Source organism: Choloepus didactylus, chromosome 2 (assembly GCF_015220235.1).
Source record: "Choloepus didactylus isolate mChoDid1 chromosome 2, mChoDid1.pri, whole genome shotgun sequence".
NCBI lineage: Eukaryota > Metazoa > Chordata > Mammalia > Pilosa > Megalonychidae > Choloepus > Choloepus didactylus.
Genome location: NC_051308.1, coordinates 123162776 through 123185908, shown reverse-complemented (window position 1 = coordinate 123185908; position 23133 = coordinate 123162776). Strand labels below are relative to the sequence as shown.

The window sequence follows — 23133 nt, the reverse complement described above, 5'->3', positions numbered from 1 at the left end:
TTTCTTAAAAGATTTTTGGGAGGAGGTTACTACTAAATATAATAACATTAGCAACTACTATTGGCAATTAAGCCTTATCACAGTTCTCTTCTAGGCTTTTCTTAGGTTGGGTAAGCCTGGGATCCACCTGCTCACCTGCCTGACCCCTCCTAGGAAGCTGAAGAGGCCAGGGTGAGTGGGCAGAGAGAATGTGAACCTCCAAGTCCCCCAGGGAGGCAGAGGCTTGTCCTGACTCAGCAGATTCTCAGAGCAGCGACGGCCCGGCAATGCAGCTGACTTGCCCTGGGAGATGGAGTTGTCAGGAGCCCAGTGAGCTGAGATGAGGCTTCACAAGGAATTGCACCTCCCAGCTGGGCTGTAGGATGGGGGAAAGGGAAAAGGAAAGAGGCTGCATTCCCACCTCCCCTTCAATCCGAGATGCGCGTGGGGAGGCAAGGGCCTAGCTTAGTGTGTGTGTGTGTAAGGGGGTGGTGATGGCCTGGGGTGCATGCATCTAGGCACACTCTTAATAGTCCAGTGAAACTTGCTGCCCATACTCCAAGAGTAATTATCAGGAATATTGGGCCACACAGAGCCTTGCAGTTCTCACTTGGATGTCAGGTGCCACAGTGAGGCCTCGGCAGCAGCACACATCTCCTGGCCTGACCAACCAGGTTGCTCAGCGGGAGAGCAGCGAGCAAACTGCTGTCACAGTGTAACCCAGATTTGTTTAGGGCAGTGGGCAGCTGGGCAGGCTCCTTTCCAGCTGGTGCTAGGTAGGGCCGTGCCCCCCTGCTGGGCACCCTATGGCATTCCCACATGGGTCAGGCGCCTCACAGATGGTCTTGCAACACAGCTGTACTTGGGTGGTGGGTCTGAGCAGAATTGCAACAGGTGGTTTGGATTTCTGGGGGAGGAGCAGCAGAAAACAATCTTCCCACCAAGGCAGACTCCTGTGGACTTTCTCTCTGTGCTTCGAGGCCCAGCTGCCCACAGCATCCTCCCTCTGTCTGTGTTCTCTCAAAGTTTGACGGTTTTTTTTGTCTTCCCAGTAAGACTAAAATCCTTGAGGAGGAGTATGTTTCTTTTTCCTTAACAGCTTTCCTGAAAAATCCGGGACACAGATGCTGCTCAGAAATCAGCAAAAATGTTTACTCTGCCTCTTCAAGTAATGAAGGCTAATATTCACCTGGTCTGGCCCTTACTCAGAGCCCCCATGTGTTATTTAACATGTAGCCAATACTTCATGCTTCAAGTATTTTGAGGGTTTTATTTTTATTTCAAAAGTATTACCTGTGACACTATTATAAGGAGTTAATAATAGAGTGGTATATGGGAAAATGTACCTATTACAAACTATGGACTATAGTTAACGGTAATATCTTAATGTTCTTTCATCAACAGTAACAAATGTACCACATCAATACTAGGGGTCAATAAAAGAGGGGATGAGGGGCATGGGATATTTTGGATTTTGTTTTTTATGTTTATTTTTGAATAAAAATAATTTTTGAATTAATGAAAATGTTCTAAAATTGATTGTGGTGATGATTGCACAACTACGCAATGATACTGCGAGCCACTGGACTGTATAGTGTGTGAATATGTCTCAATAAATTGCATTAAAAAGTAGTACCTGTTTAATATAGGAAATAAGAAAAGCAGAGAAAAATAAATAAAAACCACCTATAGTCCCATACCCAGAAGTGATTCCTATAAAACGCTGGTATATAGTCTTCTGGGGTTTTTTCTACTTATGTTTATATATTAATTTTTTTCAAAATTGTGATCATAATGTGCATGTTGTCTTACAACCTACCTAACATATTATGAATATATCATAATGCTATTAGATAGTTTTTTCCAATACAGTGTCAACAGTTGTATATTCAATCATATCTGTCAATATACTTTATCTAATGAATGCCCAATTGTTGCTTATGTTGGTTGCTTTTAGTTATCACATCTATAAATAATGCTATGATAAATAATCTTGTACAGAAATATATTTTACATATCTGAATATTTTTCCTAGGGATACATTTTGAGAAATGGTATTGTGGAATCAAAAGGTCCGAACATATTTAAAGTTTCTTAAACTCATTGCCTAATTCACCCCTCAGAAGGGCTGGGCCAATTTCTACTCCTACACCTACAACAATTCATAATAAGCTTGGCTTCTGATTGGGAATCTATGAAGTAAATGAGAGGACAGGAGGCTATGATGAGCAGGCTCAGTGACGTCAAAGGGCAGACGAAGAAAAATGAGAAAGTAGGCACATTCTGGGCAGAATAGAGAGATATGTGCTCCCTAACATACCCTTATTTGTCAAGAAAATATTACGCCTTACCACGTGCACATCCCATTCCTAATGTCCTCTGTTTAAAAGGCAGGGAAGTAAATAAAAAATTTAGAAAGAGTCCCTTTCAAAACCATCACAGCAATAAGGGCCCTTCCAGTACTTGTTCCTAGCATAGTGGAACAAGGAGGAATCTTGGGGTTAGCAGGGTCAAGGCTGAGCTCACCTGCAAACCCCACAAAAAGACATGGAGTCAGTTGCCTTGTCTGGCCCTCAGTTTCCCCAACTGTAAATTACGAAGCTATTAGAACCATCCAGTGTGGTTCACGTGAGAATCAAACAAGATCAAGCACGTCAAAGTACTTTGCAAACAGTCAACTGCTGACCTAATCACTAAGATTGGACACAGGAAGGATAAAGTGTGGTTCCACACGAGAGGAACATGTTCTGCCCTGGAGGGGCCAGAAGAATAGGGTGTTGCTGCTGGTCCCTCCTGCACCCACAGCTCCTAAGAACACAGTAGCTGCCCGTTAGTAAATGCTTTCAACATTGAAGAGACTGAACAAGGGTTAGTTTTGGCCAAAGTCACAGAAGGAGAAAAGGAAAGGCCTTTCCCTATTTAAATTCTGGTCCAAAAGGTTTTGCTTTAGACATGGCAAACTCAAGATTTTTCTTGGTCCTTCATGTCATGGGAATTTAACTGCTCTACATTTGCAGGAAACTTAATTGGCTCTGTTGCTATAGGATCTGCTCCGGCCATTTTCCTTTGCATTTGTGGCAGGCCTCGGAGGAGCAGCTGGAGATAATAACGTCCCAAGGAGAAATGAGGAGACATGCTGCAAATCAACTTGGAAAAATATAAAATGGTATGCAAAGAAAGGTCTAATCCTCAATCATTTGTGATAAAAATAAATAAATAAAACCTAGCTATGCAGAAGAGCCTTGTAGCACAGCCAGGAACGTGCACTTCGGTGCCAGATCCGCATTGTATTGAGTCCTGGCTTTGTCCCCTACTAAGTGCATGACCTTGGATGCATCACTTAATCTGTCAAAGCCTCATTTTCTCCTCTTCAAAGCACCTTTAACACTATGAAGTTGTCTTCTTTATTTGTTTGTCGTCTGCCTCCTCCACTAGACAAAAGAGTATCTGGCTTCAAAAATATTTGTCGAATAAATGAGTGATTCTGACCCTCTCTTAGGACACCACCTTTAGAGATTCTGCTTTGTCCTTCTTACCCCTTCAAGGGCAGCTTGGTGCCTGGAAAAAGTGTGACATTCAGGGGCGACAGTGGCAAGAAGAGGGGAAAGGAGAAGGCACACCTGGAAAAAGAATTAACCTACACAAGGGAACTTGACCCACTCTTTCTTTCAGAAAAAAAAAACAAAAAAAAACAACAAAAAAAATAAAACTGTAGCTGCTGAGGGGATTGTGATTTTAGCAAGTGCCAAGACCCTGTGGGGAATAATCACTCCTAAAAGGACCATTAATTTTGAATTGTAAAACCCTCCTTGTCTGTTAAGTAAATATATTAATGTTTTCAATGAAAATCATTTTCCCACTCCTACCAAAAAAATTAAAAGACTCAACTAACTCAAAGCCAAAAAACACATTGTGGCCCAAACCAAATACAAGCCAAGGCATTCTCGGCACTTTCCTTCTTCACACCTTTCTCCATCTCCCACCTAGCACTTCTCCCCTTCCCCTGGCCAGAGTTGTAGGACGGTCCCCAGGGCCACCAGTCCTAACTATAGAAAACCTTTCACCTACCACGTGATCTGGAGAAAATGTCAGAAGTTTTATGGAGGTAATTGCAGTTTCTACCAGATAATAACTCTTACAGTCTTGTGAAGATGTAGTGAAGACTGGACGAAAAATAAACACAAAGAACTACATGGTGTCTGGTACATAGTAAGCACTTAATAAATTAGTAATTGTTATTATTTCCAGTTTTTCTACATTATAAAGTTCTGTGATGTCCAACCTCATTTATTTGAATTGTTTTAATATTCGGGCTAATTTTCTTTAGCTAAATTTACCAAAGCCAGATTCCCAAATCAAAGAGAATAAACACCCTTACATTTCTTCATACATCATACATAGTGCCAAATTAATTTCTCGAAGAATTATGGCAACATACACCACAACCAGTCACAAGGGTCAAGATTTTCAGAACCATCACCAGCACTGGGTGTTATTGGTGATGGATTGATTTTTAGAATTGATCCTCCTACAAATACCCATCCAGAGAATGAGTGCGCTGGGTTTAGCTGGGCACAGGGCAGGACCAAGCAACCTAGTTGGAATAAACTCAAAGGCAGTAAAGGGCTTCTAAGTTCTGGAAGGGAAGAGATAAGGAAACCAACAAGGACATAAATGTTCTGAGTGCTCACAGTCGGAAGGAGTGGGGTTCTAGGATGCACACTGACCTGCCAGGTGCAGGTGGAAGGAAGGAATGGGGGTGGGGAGAGCTCATGGAAGCCTGGTAGTTATGAGGGTGATGAAAGGGAGGTTACCCAAATTGTACCTTTCTGCTGAGTAATTAGAAGAAACCTGTTGAGAGTTTCAGGGTCCCCAGTAGGAAGGGACTATCCCCAGTATCAGAGGTATAGCATTGTCCAGTGTAGGAAGACAGAAAGCAAGAAACTGAAATTCCTTAGCTTGGGAGTCCCAAGAAACTCTACACCTGGCACTTTGTTTAGGAAAGATGATGTGTAGGCCCCTGTGCTTGGGTAGGTGGGAAAGCACAGATCTCCCAGAGCTCTCCTCAGTTCAGAAGTCTGTGCTCCTCATGCATCCTTCCTAATATGCAGGCGTATTCCCAGAGGCTACAGTGCAAAGTATTTGAAATTGGGACTTACCAAAAAATGAAGGACCTGGGGTCACCTTACTCATGATCTAAGGAAGTGATTCTCAAAATCTAGAGGATGTAAGAATCACATGAGTGTGTGTGGCATTGGGTGGGTGGGGGAATATTTGTTAAATGCAGATTCCTAGGCCATCCCTCAGAGATTCTCTTTGGGTAGTCCTGCAATGGAGTCCAGAGATCTGGACTTTAAACAAACATTCCTGGTGAATCTGTGCTCAAGGGGGAATAAGCAGCTGCATTTGAGAATCAACCATGCTGTGTGTTTGGCCCCAGTGAGAACTCTGAATAGCTGGAGTGCCAGTTTGAATATATTGTGTCCCCCAAACGGCATTATCTTTGATGTAATCTTGTGTGGGCAGACATTATCAGTTTTGATTAGATTTCTTTGAGTGTTTCTTTGGAGATGCACCCCACCCAGCTGTGGGTTATGACTCTGATTGGATAATTTCCATGGAGTGTTGGCCTGCCCATTGGGTGGGCCTTGATCAGTGGAGCCATATAAATGAGCTGACGGGCAGAGGGAACTCAGTGCAGCTGTGAGTGATGTTTTGAAGAGGAGCTACAGCCAAGAGGGACACTTTGAAGAAAGCACAAGAGCTGCAGATGAGAGACAGTTTGCAGAGGGCCATTGAAAACAGACTATTGCTCTCGAGAAGCTGAGAGAGGACAAATATCCCAAGTGCAACTAAGAGTGAAATTTTTGAGGAGCTGCAGCCTAGAGAGGAACGTCCTGGGAGAAAGCCATTTTGAAACCAGAACTTTGGAGCAGACACCAGCCATGTGCCTTCCCAACTAACAGAGGTTTTCTGGACACCATTGGCCATCCTCCAGTGAAGGTACCTGATTGCTGATATGTTACCTTGGACACTTTATGGTCTTAAGACTGTAACTGTGTAACCAAATAAACCCCCTTTTATAAAAGCCAATCCATCTCTGGTGTTTTGCATTCCGGCAGCATTAGCAAACTAGAACAGCTGGTGAACCTAACACTTGAGTTTGACACTCAAACCAACTTGGCATGGAGCCTCTGGGAGGGACCTGGGTGTTTCCAAAGAAAGCAGGGCCATGGATGACTTGAAGAGGCTATGCCTATGGCTATGGTGGCCCCAAAAATGTACCTCAGATATCCAACTCCTAGGATCATAATTGACCAGGGTCCCAGCTGCAGTGCTGTGAAACCCAGGGCTGAGTTCGCACCAAGTTCACATTCAGGGGTGACTGGTCACAGCAGGGATACTCAGTGTTTGGGATTAAATCATGTCCCCATAAAGACATGTTCATATCCTAACCCCAGTCCTCTTGGAATGAACCCATTTGCAAATGGAACCTTTGAAGATGTTATTATTAGTCAAGCTGTGGACTCATTTGTGAAGAGGATCTTTGAGATCCTCTTTAGATGAAGTCAGATGGACTCAGGATGGGCTTTAGTCCACATGACTGGAGTCCTTATGTGCAAAGGAAATTCAGATGCAGTCAAGGGGTAGAAGCCAGAAGTCAGAAGTAGGAGAAGTCAGGGAGAGAGAGATTATCATGTGATGGAGGATTGCCAGCACCAGAACACTACAAACTTAAAAGCATGGTGTTTTAGTTTACTAAAACTGATGAAATGCAGCATACCAGAAATGGATTGGCTTTTACAGTGGGGGTTTATTAATTTACAAGTTTATAATTCTGAGGCTGAGAAAATGTCCAGATTAAGGCATCAACAAGATGATACCTTCTCCCCCAAGACCAGCTACCAGTGATCCTCAGCTCCTCCATCACACAGCAGCGTCTGCTGATCTCTCCCTTCTCTCCTAGGTTTCCTTGCTTCCAGCTTCTGGCTTCAGTGGCTTCTTCTCTGAACTTCTGTGTGTGTCCCTGTCTCTCAGCCTCACTGACTCTATTAGCTTCTCTGTGGCTTTTTTCTGTGTCTTCTTTCTGTGTTTTATCCTCTTACAAAGGTCTCCAGTAAGAAGATTAAGACCCACCTGGGGCATGCATCAACTGAAATAACCTAATCAAAAGGTCCCACCCACAGCAGGTCTACACCCACAGGAATGGATTAAAAGAACATGATCTTTTCTGGGGCACATATAGCTTCAAAGCACCATACATGGCTTAACTGATACCATGCTAGCCTCCAAAACTGTGAGCCAACAAATTCCCATTGTTTAAGCCAACCGGTGTGGTTTTGTCGTAGCAGCCCGTGCTAAGTGAGACACTAAGTCACACTCATTCCTGGGAGACCAGGGCTCCTTTGACAGTTGATTTTGGCTTGAGAACCCCCTGAAGGCCTTGCCAAACCTTCCTTAGATACCTGGCAATGTAGGATGTGTCCGTTCGATCTTCCTTCACTCCAGTCAGCTAGGCAGAGTCTCATAGCCCACTCAGCCTTATCTGACTTCCTGCCTACTTTATGTCACACAGCTGTATCCCCGAATAAAATTTTGCACGTTTAATTCTGTCTCTTCATTTGCTTCTCAGAGGACCTGAACTAACACAGTGGCCTAATACTTTCCTCCTGAAATATCCACCCCATGGACATTACCAGGTAGAAAACAGGCCCTGTTTCCAGAAGCTCTGTGTGGCTTGACACACAGGGTAGCCCGAGGCATCCCCTCTACCACATTGCCCTGTGTTATTTTATTATATGGCCCTGAGGACTTGAGCTAAGCGTGCACTGATGACAGAGGCCTGGGAGGATGGCAGGAGGAGGAGTGCCATATGTCTGGGACCAGCTCTTGGAAAGATGCACCTTTTCCAAACCCACAAAAAGAGATCTAGGAAAATAAAGCATAAACCCTGGCTTGTTCCCTGCCTTCCCTTCTCCTGCCCTGCACCTCCCAGGTAACCGAAGCCCATAGGAAGGGAGGGCCTTGGAGACCAATTCATCCCACAGCTTGTCCTCACATTCTCACATGGCAACATCAGAGGAAAAAGAAGAGAACAGCTTCAAGAAACTCCACCAGAAGGACAAGGAAGAACTCATTTTGTAGGCCAAAATGAAAATAGGGGTGAGGAGACAAGAGACGGACAAAAACAACCTGAGCAACTAAAACCAGTGGCAGAAGAGATTTTGGTTTCCCTAATCTCCATTAGCTCCACCAAAATTGCTCCAAATAACAATACAATTAATTGATGTTTCCTCAACAAATGTGAACCGTGAATCTAAGCCACTTCAGGAAACTATTTTTTTTTTTTTTACCAATATGTGACATTCAATCTACATGTGTTTGCTGTGTAAATGTCCATCCTAAGACCCCCTTCCAACCAGATACAGAGACTCTCCCTGACACAGATTGTGGGAAATAATGGGTTTGCAAATTATGAAACAGTAAGGGAAATATACCTCTTCCTCCACATGGGCTTAAGTTTTTTTTTTCCTCTGAGAATGATGGTTGCTTCTAAGGCAATCAGTGTGTAGGTGTGGGTTTGTGTGTGTGTTTGCCAACTGATGTCCAGCTGCAGGCACAGCTGCAGCTTCACTGTGGACCTGAAAGAGAGAGTAAAAGCCACGGCCAGGGCATCATTCGAGATCAATAACTCAGTCTTGGGGGAATACGGTGCTGAGGGGAGGGCGTGGGTCCAGGGACTTGGCCCACTCCCAGGGGGCGGGCTTCCTCCAGGGAGAGAGGAAACTACCTGGGGAGGTGAGAAGGAGGTGCCCTCCCTAGCAGGTGCAGACCCAAATGGAGGAAGGAAAGGAGCTGGGGATGTCCCTGTGGGCCTCTTGAGGAGGATTTCACTTCTTTGCTGCTTTTTAATTTTTTCTCAACTACTGCAATTCCTTTGGGTTTCTCTAGCACCTCAGTACTGCTGATACACTCACAGAACTGTGAATGGCCATTTCATGGAGAATGACGAGGTGGTGCGGGACAGGGAGCTGCCCACGTTCACCCTCTCCTGCCCCCTGTGAGAAGGGGCAGCTTCCATCACGGGTGCTGTGTCCGAGAGCTGCTCACAGACAGTAGTGACAAGGGGGACTTTGGCCTACGGAGGAAGTGGAAGCAGCAGCCAGGTATGTAACCCAGGAGGCACACGAGCCACCCTTCCTCATGAACACTATGGAAAATTCCTCTAAAATGTAAGTCAGAGCATGTCATGCTCAGGACTCTCAAATGGCTCCCAAGTCACTTAGAGAAAAAGCTTAGGCCTTTACAGTGGCTTACGAGGCTCTATACAATCCAGCCACCTTTACATCCCTGACCTCACCCCCCAAACCCCCATTCACTCCTTCATTCACTCTCCTCAGTATGACTGGCCTCCTTCTGGTCCACAGATACACCGGGCTCACTTCCACCTCAGAGGTTTTGCATGGGCTGCTTCCTCTGCCTGGAAATTCATGCCCCAGCAGTCTACCTGCTTAACTCCCTCACCTCCTTCAAGTGTTTACATAAAGACTTCTCAGTGAGGCCTTTCCTGACCACCTTATTAAAGATTGCAGCCCTCCCCCATGCTCACCTCCTGATTCCCCTCAACCTGCCCTGCTTTCCCGATGCCCTTACCTCCTTCTAATATGCTGCATACGCTCATTCTTTATTACATTTACTGTTTCTTGTTTTTTTCCCATGAGTGGAAGTTGCATTCTACAAGGGTAGGGATTTTTGTCTGTTTTGTTCACTGATTTGTCCCAGATCCCTAGAAAAGTGCCTACATTCAATAAAAGCTCTCAATAATTGATGAACGAATGAATGACGGCTGGTGTGTGTGTGTGTGTGTGTGTGTGTGCACGCTACATTACTTAGGCTGTGTTGGCCCTGTGCAAAGCACTGTTTGCATGCCCATGGAAAGCTCTCAACAACGCTTAAGGTAGGAAGGAATTACTATCTATTTATGAAAATAAGGAAACCAAGACCCACAAAAGTTAAGGACCAGGTCTATGCTACTCTTGCAACCCAGGAATGCAGGAGTCCATAGCCAAGCCCCAGGCCTTCTGATTCCATGCCACACGTGTGCCTTGCTGGGCACTGGCAGATGCTCCACCCGGGAGGGAACTTCCTCATCTGGCTTCCCAGGGATCAGGGTGGTAGGCCAGGGCAGCTGCTCTGGAGTGACCCTGTGCCATGGCTGGCCACCACCCAGCTGGTAATCTCTCCAGCTTCCAGGCTTGGCTCCCTGGTGATCCAGGATCTGCTACTCACACGTGTGCCAGGGAGGGTGAGAGAAAGGGGAGACAAGAGAGGGCAGTAGATGAGGGCAGGGGAGAAGCAGGCTGCTGAAATTCTAGACTCGCTGGGAGCCAACTGAGCTTGGAAGCTGGTGTTACTGGCTGTGCTCAGCGGGTACCCAGCGGGCAGACATCCCGTTGCCCAGCTCTCCTGGAGCGGGGGTAGAAGGGCAGACTGTGACTGTGTAGTCACATTGTGATGGTGAAGTAGGAAACAAGAGCAGCTGATCCGGCCTGGATTGGGGGTGCCCACGTGCACACAGATAGGCCTTTGTGTCCTCCTGGGCCCAGACAACAGGCCGCATTCTTCCCCCACCTTAGTGACACCCTTCACGGACATGTCCCCAGAGGGCAATTTCAAAGGATTAATCAGCTGTGGATCAGATGACATGGCATTCTGTCTGCTACCCTCATCCCCCAGGCTGCGCCTTCTCTTTGCTCTCTGAACACAGAGTGGGTGGCCCACCCAGCCCTGCCCTTGGGGACTGCTGCAGGCCTCAGTGGACTTTGGGTCTCAGAATTTCAGATAGAGGGCTTGGAAGGGCTCTGGGATCAAGTCCAGCCCCCCTATTTCACCAGAGAGGTGATGGGGTTAGCAATCAAGCCATCATTCGTATGCAGGGGTCCAGCCCCCAGAGCAGAGTCATTTTCAATAGGCAGGACTAAGCTGCTCCAGGGGTCTGGCTGTCATAGCAGCCCCCCACATTCCCTCTCCCAAGGGCCTAGTCCACCTCCCAGAGAAGCTCGAGGGAGGTGGGCTCCTTACAAGGATGGGCTTCTCTCTCACTAGGGTGACTCCCAGTCCTGCCTGACTTGCAGAAGTCAAAGGCACAGGAAGCAGCCCCGGATGTTGCCTGCTGTCCTGCCTAACCACAGTACCAGATTCTGAGGGATCAGTTACCTGTGAAGCGCCTCCCCCTCTAGAAGTAAAAACAACATCCCGTGAACAAAGATGACCACCTTCCCTGGCTTCTTGGGCCAGTCTTTCCAAGTCAGAAGACCCAGGTTCCACTCCCAGGTACGGCAATTTCCAACTACAGAAGAAGGAAAAGGAAACACCCTCACTAACCCTTCATGTTTCACCCTAAAATAGGGTTTATGATCTCTGCCCATATCCCTTCACAGGGTATTGTGAAGATCAAATAAAATAACACAAGTGAAACGCTACTACTTGACACTGTGAAGACGACCACCAATTATAGTTACCTACTCACCTACTCAGTGAGCCAGACGTTATCTTACTGGTTTACAGTATTTTCAAGTGCAAAGATCCTTTATATTTTATAATTGAAAAATTTAAGCCTCCAATGAAAGTAATTTTCTTTTAGTTTCCATGGATTAGGAAAATACATAAAAACATAAAGCTAATTAATTATTTCTATTTTTTATGATCACAATAGTGTTTAAATGCATTTTTAAACTAGTCATACAACTATGTTCGAAGAGTACAATTTATTTTATTTAAAAATGTGTGGCATCCTTAGGCATTTGCAGGCCTCAAACAATAACTCTAGGATCTCTCATTCAATGTAAGCCTCAAAATAACCCTGAGGACTGGCAACATCACACACCTAGTAAATGGTGGTGCTATCACTCACAAAGTTTAGTTTTCAGAAACTTAAAACCTACAGATTGTTCCTATCCCAGATAAGTCCCCAAGCCCAGAGGCCACAGCCTCTTCAAGAACATCAACCAGCTGCATCCCCTTCCCCATAATGTCGACACCCTTTTTCAATATGAACAAGTTAGTGTGGTAAACCCCAGATATCCCTGAAGATTGAGTCAGTGAACAAACGAGAGGGAAGAGTAGCAACAGGCAAGATAGGATTTAACAAAGGATTATGACTACTGAATCATTATATAGATTTTTTTTAGTCTCTAGTGTATTAGAACAGCTAGAAGGAAATAAGTGAAATTGTGGAACTATAACCAGTAACATAGTTTGAAATTTGCTCTATAACTACTTGTTAAACCATACTTGGAAAATTATCACATTTCTATATATATATTATATTTCACAATAAAAAATGTTAAAAAAAAAATGGTGGTGCTCAGATATAACACCAGACTGACCACAATGGCCTTACTTCCCTTTAGCTTGACCAAACCTTAGACAATCTGCACCTGACTCCAGGCCCCTGACTTCCCTCTCACCCTGGCCTTATGCAATCCAGATGCCTGAGAGGCTCCTAACCAGTTAGTTCCTTGTCTCCCTCTTCCTCCTTCCAGGCCCTTCCAGACTCCAGGTGGCCTAGTTACCACAAAGGAAAATATTCTGTCTTAGTTGGGTTGGCTTAACAATAGGAATTTATTGGCTTACGGTTTGGAGAGCTTGGAGTCCAAAATCAAGGCACCAGCAAGTCATGTTTTCTCTCCAAAGTCTGTAGCAATCTGGTGTTGGCTTGCCACCATCCCTGGGGGTCCTTGGTTTGCATCTGCCTCCTGTTACAAGACAGTCTCTTTCCTTGTGCCTGCTCTTCCAGGTTCCCTTGACTTCAGGCTTCTCCCCCCTCCTTGTAAGTCCTGCAGTAACATGGATAAGGCCCACCCTGATTCAGTTGACCACATCTTAACATCTTCATAAGGTCCTATTGACAAATGGGTGCAAACTCACAGTAACGTGGATTAAGATGAAGAACATGCCTTTTGTTGGGGGACATAATTCACTCCACCACACCGTTCAGAGCTAAGTGGTTCTGATAGCAACCTCAGGAAATTACTCACTCATCCCTGTGATCAAACCGCCCCTGCACCCCATCATCAACCCACTCCCAGCCCTAAAAAGCCTGCCCTTTGTTTCAAAGGAGTTGAGTTCTACTCTCTCTCCCCTGCATGGTAGCCATGAATAAAGTCACCTTTGCCTGTTATACATTGCCCAGTGCAGCTTTTTCTTTGACAAGACCTCCCGACTTCAAATTTTATTTTCTTCACACTGTACTATACTGAACATCTTCTAAACCTATAAGGAGTTAAGCAGATATAAACCATTGCTACTATCCAACCAAACTTGCCCAAACTTTGTAAAAAAACAAATGAGCTGCATGTGTTAATAATTTTCTTTATTTTTTCAATGATTATACATTAAAATTGCCTTTTTTGGTATAGGAATTTTAACACTGTACAGATTTGTGTAAACATTACCACAAGCAGGAATCGAAACAGGAATATTCACGTCCTCATCCACTTCTAACCCTTGATCTTAAGCCCTGACAACCACTGTTCTGTTTTCCATCTCCACAGTTTTGTCTCTTGAAGAATGCCCTGTAAATGGAGTGATACAGTATGTAAACTTTTTTTTACTTTGAGCTTTTTATTTTGAGATAAATGAAGACTCAAATGCAATTGTAAAGAATAAAACAGAGAGATCCCACATACCCTTTACCCAGTGTCCTAGTTTTGCCATGGTTGCTATCATAAACACCACATACTGATTGGCTTAAGCAACAGGAATTTATTGGCTTACATTTTTGGGGGCTACAAATCCAAAATCAATGTGTTGGCAAGGCCTGCTTTCCTCAAAGTCTGTAGAGTTCTGGTGATAGAAATCCTCCATGGCATGGCTTCTGCTACTTCTGGCTTCACTTCTGTGTCCAACTTGCTTTGCTTATAAGGATTTCAGCCATATTGGATTAAGACCTGCCCTCATTCAGCTTGGGCACACCATAACTAATAATAGCATCTACATAGGTCCTATTTACAAATAGGTTCAAGTCCACGGGGCCTGAACATGTCATTTGTGGGGGACATGATTCAATCCCCAACACCCAGTTTCCCCTAGCGATAATATCTTGCAAAACTATTGAACAATACCACAACAGGAATGTTGATGTTGATAGAATCAAGATACAGAACATTTCCAACAACACAAGGATTCCTTATATTGCCCTTTTATTCCCACACCCGCATCCTTTCCAACCCCACCCCTTCCTTAAACCCAGGCAACCACTAGGTTTCCATTTCTAAAATTTTGTCATTTCAAAAATGTTATACAAATGGAATCATGCAGTATGTTATCTTTGGGGATGGGCTTTTTTCACTGAGCATAATTCTTTGAAGATGCATCTAAGAGTGTGTATCACTAAGTTATTCCTTTTTATCGCTGAGTGGTATTCTGTGGTATGGATGTACCACAGTTAGTTGAACCATTTACCCACTGAAGGACATCTGAGTTGTTTTTAGGTTTTGGTTATTATGAGTAAAGCTGCTATAGACATTAGTGTACAGCTTTCTGTGTGAACATTAGCCTTCATTTCTCTGGGATAAATATCTAGGGGTGCAATTGTTGGGTCTTATGATAGTTGCATGTTTAGTTTTTAAAGAAACTGACTAACTGTTTTCAGAGTGGCTGTACCATTTTACATTCCCACTAGCAATGCATAAGCGATGCAGTTTCTCTACATCCTTGCCAGCATTTAGTAGTCCCACTATTTTTGTTTGTTTGTTTGTTTGTTTTAGCCATTCTGGGAGCTGTGTGTTGATACCTCATTATGGTTTTAATTTTCATTTTCCCAATGGCTGATAATACTGAACAACTTTTCATGTGCTTATTTGCCATATGCATATCTTCTTTGTTGAAATGTCTCCTCATGTCTTTTACCCATCTTCTAATTAGATTGTCTGACAGTCTGCTGCTGAGTTTTGAGAGTAACTAGATTTTAGTCATTTGTTGGTTATGTCGTATTTTCCCTTTCTCTGTAGCTTGTCCTTTCATCCTATTAATAGGGGCTTTTGCAGAGCAAAAGTTTTTAACTTTTATTAAGTTCAGTTTATCAATGTTTCCTTTTATGGGTTAGGTTTTGATGTTAAATTTAAACTCTTTGCCTAGCCCTTGATCTTGAAGATTTTCTCCTATTTTTTTCTAAAAGTTTCATAGTTTTATGTTTTATATGTAAGTCTGTGATCCATTTTGAGTGAATCTTTTTCATAAAGGGTGAGACTAAAGTGGAGGTTTAGTTAGTTTTTTTTTTTTTTTGACGTAAACTCAATTTTTATTCTTTTATATAATACATGGATATATGGATAAATTTTCCTCAAACAGCGATATCCTTGGTTACAGGAAGCATAAAGCAACAACAAATGAAATCTGAGCTCCAGGAATGACAAATGGACTTCGAAAATATAACTTCATATTTATGCAATTACACACATGCCAGTAGTATCTATGCTTCATCTAGTCTCTTAATTCAACTATCTCAACTGCCTTGCAGTTTGCTCACTAGACAGCTTGACTCTCTACATCTATTTCATCATTTACAATGCCTTCCTTCTGACTGAAATTCAATAAACTAACTTGGATTTACACACAGGGATTTTGTCTGGTGAGTGCATTGCCAGAAAGCATACATAGTTTTTGAATACAACATCTGCCCAAATAAAATCCTTAAGACTCCAAAAGGGAATGGATGCTATCTGACTGCAGTAACTTTGGGGTCCTTGACGGACCCCTGGGATCCACCAGGTAAGGTTTCCATCTAATTTTTGAGGGCTGCATCAAGGGTACAGCTGATTAGAGGAGGTGGAAGGTCATGGCTACTGGTTAAAGAACCAGTGAATCTAATGTCCTCAGTTTTCAGGATGCATAACCCACCCACTATGAAGATGGGGCAACACTGGGGTTTTCAGGTTGACTGTGGGGTGGGGGGTGGGAGGGGGTAGGGAAGGAAAGAGAGGACTAAGTATAAGAAGGCTACTGTGTTTCTTATTCATCAACCTAACGGCTGGCCAAAGACCCTTCAGTAAGTGGTGGAAATCTATTTCTGAATATTCAACTTTCCCAGAATTTTATAAACTATGGTGAAGGCAAATGCTTATGAGAAACTAAAGGCGAGTTCATTACATTATTTGTATATTATCGTCTTCCCTCTGAGGATAACATAGAAGTGTAAATAAAAAGCAGTCAGATACCTGTAAGGGTGACTCAAGCTTTCAAATTACAGAGTGACTTTAGCCTTAAAACAACTGTAAGGCCTGAAAAGCAAACCTGGAGAGCAAAATCTTTGTTTGGCCCACTGATACAATGATCCTGAGTCCTTCCTTGATTCACACAGTCGGTTTTTCTGAGGAATATCCTCCATTAAATTTCATTTTGTTCCATAACTATTACAAAGGGTAAAGCAGCTTTATCCTCATTTTAGACAGCAACTCTGCCCTGATCCTACTGAGCAAGTATATGTGCTCACATCATCAGAACTCCTGCGTGGCTGGTGGAAGCTGGATACATTTTCACTCAGTTCACAGATCCTTCAGGAGAACCTTTCAGATTCTCCCAGAACTTGTTCACCACACTCCACTGCCACGGCACTGTCCACTGGGATGCAGTTAAAGGCTTCTAGCTGATTGCCTGAGGTGAAACCTGTGGCTTCCAGCCCAATGATTTCTTTTGCCTTCTCCACGGTGCAGCAGAGTTCAGCTTCTGAGACTGGGTGGAATTCACCTGGAAGCTGGACATTCGTGGCACCAGCCTGCTCACTGGGTAGGAGAGTGCCATTTACTGTGGCAGGAGGCCCAGAGAGAGCTTCTCCTTGTTCTTGGCAAGTGTTCACCCTCACATGGCTTCCATTTAAGCTGTCACCCAAATCTACTCCTTTTTCCTTGTTTTCTATGGAGAAGTCAAAGGAGATATCCAAGGAGGACAGAGACGTTGTCTTTCTCTTGGACTCTCCCATGGAAGGGATGGTGGTCACAGGGTGGACTGATGCTGAGTTATAACTAGGAGGAGGGGTTTTGTACTGGACTCTCTCATTCTCTAAGATGGTCCTTTGTCTGGTGAGGGGATCCCCCCAAAGAAGCCCGCATCTGCACCCCCAAATATGGAGCTTTGTCTCTTTGGAACAAGGATGGCACTGGAGGTGTGATGTCTGTCACACCTGACCATTACTCCATGCTCCATGAAGTTTTCCAGATCTGGAAGGGTTTGCCTCAGGTCTGGAGTCCTTAGTCTGTGTTGATATCTTAGCTGTGCTATATTTTTGTTCAGAAGATAGACACCATAATCAAACTGCAACTTCTCCCCTACTTTTGGATATAGTGGAAACTCTCTCCTTTTCAGTCAGCTTGTCATTGATATTATCTTTGATTGCTGATCTAGACTCCTTATGTACTATAGGACATCTGAAGGGCACTTTTGCAGTGTAACCAAGGGCAACAGCAATGCTCCCATCATCTTTTGCTTAGAAGCCTCAGAATTGGGCAACTGGACACCGCATACAAAGTAATCCTTATGTTCATTCAAATCGATAGGGTAAATGCAGGAAAGTTCAGATAGTAACTGTCTGCATCGAATTGTCAGCTGACCATTAGTCTTCAAAACGAGTTCTCTTTTTGCAGTGTACTCTTTCCTCAACTCATTTAGGGATTTCTTCTGGAGTTGAAGTTTGAGGTAGTCAGTTGAAAATGCACTTCCTTTGTCCTGCAGAGTAACTTGTTGCTTATGCAGTAATGCCACCTCCATCCCAAAGCTTTCTTCTGTCTATTTCATTTTGAAGGACCAAAAATGTTAACTGTAGGCATTCACTCTCTTTATTCGTAGCAAAGATAAGACATCATAATATTTGTGAAAACAGTTCTGATCCACCTGAGGAAGACTATTCTGAGCATTTGAATAACCCTTATGTTCAAAGGGAGCATCATGGTAGCCATCATCGAGCCCAAAAACGGTTTCATTTTGGTTGCAGGCATGAATCTGCTGACCCAAGCGTTTCAGCCCATCCAAACAGACTTTCCATTCAGTCATCAGCTGATAGACATCCTCCTTTCCGCCCCAGATCCTCACCAGGAAACAAGACGCAGATGTATCAAGATGGTGTGGCATTATTCCAAAATCGAGACTCTGCCACACTGGGTTCAAGAACTCTTAATCACTTCACTTCTATAAAATTCTTTATATATCTTTTCAGTATTACACAAATGAAGTATGACGTAGGTATCAAGGAGTCTATGGCCATTTTTATTAACAATGTTCTGAGCAGAAATGCTCCGCTGAGATGGGAGCTCCACATGCAGGGCCCGCGCGGCAGAGCCGGGAGCCAGCATGGCGGCCAGGACCGGGGGTGGCCGGGACCCGGCCCCCGACCTTCGCTGAGGCGCTCATCCTGACCCAGCGGCCGCCATGCAGCGCGGCCGGTGCTCCCCGGGCGTCCGCCCCCACCTCCTAGCCCCGACTGCAGAGTCTCTGCAGCCTAGAAACACGCCACCCGAGAGGCAGGTCTATCCTACCACTGGCTGCCCGAGGTTCTGCTTTTTTGTTTTTTTTGTTTTGTTTTTGTTCGTTTGTTTGTTTTGCCGATAGATGTCTGCTTGCTCCAGCACCATTTGTTGCAAAGGCTTTCCTTCCTCCATTGGATTGCTCTTGCACCTGTCAAAAATCATTTGTCCCCCTTTGCAGCAAGAAGTTAAAATGGTCATTGCCCAGATATCCCTGAACAATGAGAGAAAGATCAAATGAGAGAGGAGAAGGTGTATTTGAGCAATTTGGATTTAACAAATGATTGCAAATGCCGACTCATTATATAGATATTTCTTGATAGTGTCTAGTGTTTTAGAATAGCCAGGAGGAAATACCTGAAGTTGTTGAGCTGTAATCCAGCAGCCTTGATCTTTGAATAATGATTGTAAAACCATATTGCAAATTTTTAAAAAGTCAGTTGCCTGTGTTTGTATTGATCTGCTTCTGGATGTTTTGTTCTGTTCCACTAGTCTATATATTTATCTCTGACAATACTACACTGTCTTATTTAAACTACCTCTACTGTAAGACTTAAATCTGGGTAGATTGCAATACTAGTGATCAATAAGCAGGAGGTTCAAGGTGTATGGGATGTTTAGGGTCTTTTTCTTTTTCTTTCCTTTTCTTGAGTAATGCAAACATTCTAAAAATAATCATAGTAATGAATACACACATGTGTGATGATACTGTGAACCACTGATTTTACACTTAGGATTGATTGTATGGTGTGTGAATGTATCTCAATAAAATTACATTTAAAAAAAAAATCAGTTGTGCATGAATTTAGTGGGCCGAACCCTGGATCTGGGGGCTTTCCCTTGTGAGGCTAGTTGTTGCAAAGGAGAGGCTAAGCCCACTTATAATTGTGCCTAGAAGTCACCCCCAGAGAGCCTCTATGTTGCTCGGATGTGCCCCCCCCCCCCCCAAGCCCACTCGGCAGGTGAACTCACTACTTTCCCCCTACAAGGGATGTTACACCTAGGGGTATAAATCCCCCTGACAGTGTGAGAAATGACTCCTGGAGATGAGCCTGGACCCAGCTTTGTGGGATTGAGAGGATCTTCTTGACCAAAACGGGGAAGAGAAATGAAACAAAATAAGGGTCCAGTGGCTGAGAGATTTCAAATGGAGTTGAGAGGTCACTCTAGAATGTATTCTTATGTGCTGTGTAGATACCACTTTTTAGTTTTTAGTGACCTTGATTCTTGAAGATGATTGTATAACCATGTAGCTTACACAGTGTGACTGTGTGATTGTGAAAACCTTGTGGCTCGCACTCCCTTCATGCAGTGTGTAGACAGATGAGTGGAAAAATGGGGACAAAAATTAGATGAAAAATAGGGTGGGATGGAGGGGATGGAAAGTTTTGGGTGTTCTTTTTTGCTTTTATTTTTATTTTGGAGTAAGGAAAAGGTTCAAAAATTGATTCTGGTGATGAATGCACAAACATATGACAGTGCTGTGAATGACTGTACACTGTGGATGACTGTAGGGTGTGTCAATATATCTCAATTAAACTGTATTTTAAAAAAATACATACATTTTAAATGAAAAATGGGGAGGAAGGGAATGGGATATTTTGGATGTTCTTTTTTAGCTTGTTTCCTGAGGATAAATTAATTTTTATTTAATTTTTGGAGTAATGAAAATGTTCCAAGTTTGTGGTGATGAATGTACAACATATGGCAATACTGTGAACAAATGGTTGTACACTTTGAATGATTGTACGTTATGTGATTATATCTCAATAAAATTGCATTGAAAAAATCACCTGTGCATGAAATATCCAGAATAGGCAAATTTATTGAGACAGAAAGTGGATTAGTGATTGCCTAGGGCTGGTGAGGTGAAGTGGGTTGGGGGGATGTGAGGATGACTGGTAAAGGATAAGAGGTTTCTTTTGGGGTTATGAAAATTTCCTAGCAATGATTGTGGTGATGGTAGCACAACTCTGTAAATATACTAAAAATCATTGATTTTTCACTTTAAATCAGTAATTTATATGATTTGTGAATCATATCCCAATAAAGCTATTAATAATAAAAATCAGTCTTTATTGCTCTAGCTATACAATGTTTGAAATTGGGTAGATGGATTCTTCCCACTTTATTCTTCCCTTTCAAAATTGTTTTAGCTAGTCTAGTTCTTTTGTCTTTCCACAGAAATTTTAGAATAATCCTGTCTACATCTGCAAAAATCATTCAAGAATTTTGAAAGGTATTATATTAAACCTGCATATCAATTTGGGGAGAATTGACAGCTTTACTATGTTGACACTTTCAATCCATGAACATAGTATGTCTCTCCATTTATTTAGATCTTCTTTGATTTCTTTTATCAACATCATGCCATTTTCAAAATATAAGTCCTGTACATGTTTTGATAGATTTACACTTATTTCCCTCTCTCTCTTTTTTTTTTTTTGCAATTATAAATGGTATTTTATACTATCATTAACAGTTTGCATTAGTGTGGTAGCTTAGTCACAACTGATGAAACAATATTATTATAATTATATTATTAACTATAGTCCATAGTTTACCTAGGGTTTACTCTTTGTATTGTATGGTTCTATATTTCTATAATTTTATTTTTATTCTGATAACATATATAAAACATAAAAGTTCCCATTTAATCACTTGCAAGTATACAATTCAGTGGTGTTACATACATTCACAATGTTGTGCTATCATCACCACCGTTCATTACTACAACTTTTTCATCACCCCTTAACAGAAACTTGGTACCAATTAAGCATTAACTCCCCATTCCCCACCTCACCCCTGCCCCTGATAACCTGTATCCTAATTTCTGACACTCTGGATTTGCATTTCTAGTTATTTCATATAAATAAGATCATATAATATTTGTCCTTTTGTGCCCTATTAGCCTGATATTGGATTTTGGGGGATGATTCCCTAAATTTCTTTTCTTTTCTCTGCTGTTTTCTATTTCTTTGTCTTTTTTGTTATTTGAGTTTCTGTGGAATTTCCTTGATTCTATCTTCCAATCTTTCTACTGAATTTTTAAAAAATAATGTCATATTTTTAGTTTGCAAAAGTTCTTTGTTTGTTTGCTCTTGTTTTATGGTTGTAAAACCTTTTCTAATTCCTCTAAGAAGTTTAGTTAACTATTAACTATTTAAAACATTTCCTTCCAGTTTCTGCATTGTATCCATTTCTTCCGGATACCTTTTGTTTCCTTGTTTGCTTTAGTATTTTTCTTTCATATTTCAAGATTTACTCAAATTTTTGATTATGTTTCACTATCCTTTCATATTTACAAGTGAAACACTAAGACAAAGAGAGGTTGGGGAACTGTTCCAGAATAATGGAGACCAAAGAGACATAAGTAAATATGTTTGATCCTAGAGTGGTACTTAGACCAGAAAAAAAAATGATGACTATAAAGGAAATTATTGGAATACTTATCAAAATTTGAATATGTGAACTGTGGTTTTTGATAAATATACTGTAATATATTTTGATTACATATTACATTAGTATATAATACATTATGTAATAGAAATTATTAGGAAGTACACAATGAAGTATTTGTGAATAAAGGGACATGATTTCTGAAATTTACCCTCAAATAGTTAATATATACAGTGAGATCCAGTTTGCTGGAGACCCGCCCAGATGCTGCTATGCTGCTTCCTTATGTTGTCTTTTATAAAGGTTGACCAGATGCTCCTTTCAACTTGTTTCCTGAGGATAAATGTTTGATCTTGTCTTAATTATACAGGGGCTAGGCTAATGAAATGATTAATATTCATGCCTGTAAGGCTGACCTTGTGAGAAGGAATGGTATATAATTTAAGACATTAAGACATTCTTTACCCATGGCTGAAATGCCACATTAGAGATTCAGTTCTTTAAGCCACGAATATTTTTTGGGTTTCACAATAAATAGCTTAGGAAGTTATAACTATAGCTCTTTAGCACTGAGTTATTTAGCATTCATGATGGTCCTTCATTCTGCAGTCCAACCATTCTTTTTCTTAATCATTTCACTTATTTTTTCATCAGTGCTGGAAAATTACCAGCCTTTATATCATTGATATATCCACTCTCCCATTCTCCTCTATTTCTGAATTCAGGATGGTTTCTTGCATATTGCCGGAGAAACCCTCTGCTTTCTCTGAAGCTGTGGAAGGCCACTCAGTGCACACAGGAGCAACCCAGAAGTACAGGCAATTAATGTCCTGAGGGCAACCTTCCTCCAGGGGAGGACAGGAATCTTTGGGTGAGTGCTCCAGCCTCCCTGTCCTCTGGTGGGACAATGCTGAGGTGCATTCCACACAGGCCCTCAGAAGGTCCCCAGCAGGACTGAGTCCCAATTGCCCACACAACAACTAAGGCATTAATCATATTTTGTTGGCTCTTCTCCTTTCTCTGCCTCACTCTCTCTCCGTCTCACATTTGCTTCCTGAAACCAAATCCCAAACAAACTATCCACACCAAGGCCTTGTCTCCACCTCAGCTTTTGGAGCAATCCAAATCAAGATACTTCTTCCATTCTCAGACCCTGACACTTCTGGTGTTATAACTAAACAGAACTACTTTTGGTTTATTATTAAATACAACAGCTTCTTTCATGTCTCTGAGACTT

At 42.5% G+C, this 23133-nt stretch overlaps 1 pseudogene; it reads right to left on the bottom strand.

The window, feature by feature from the left end:
- Positions 1-18384, bottom strand: part of LOC119513191 — a 28680-nt pseudogene extending 10296 nt beyond the window's left edge.
- Between the last annotated feature and the right edge of the window lie 4749 nt (positions 18385-23133).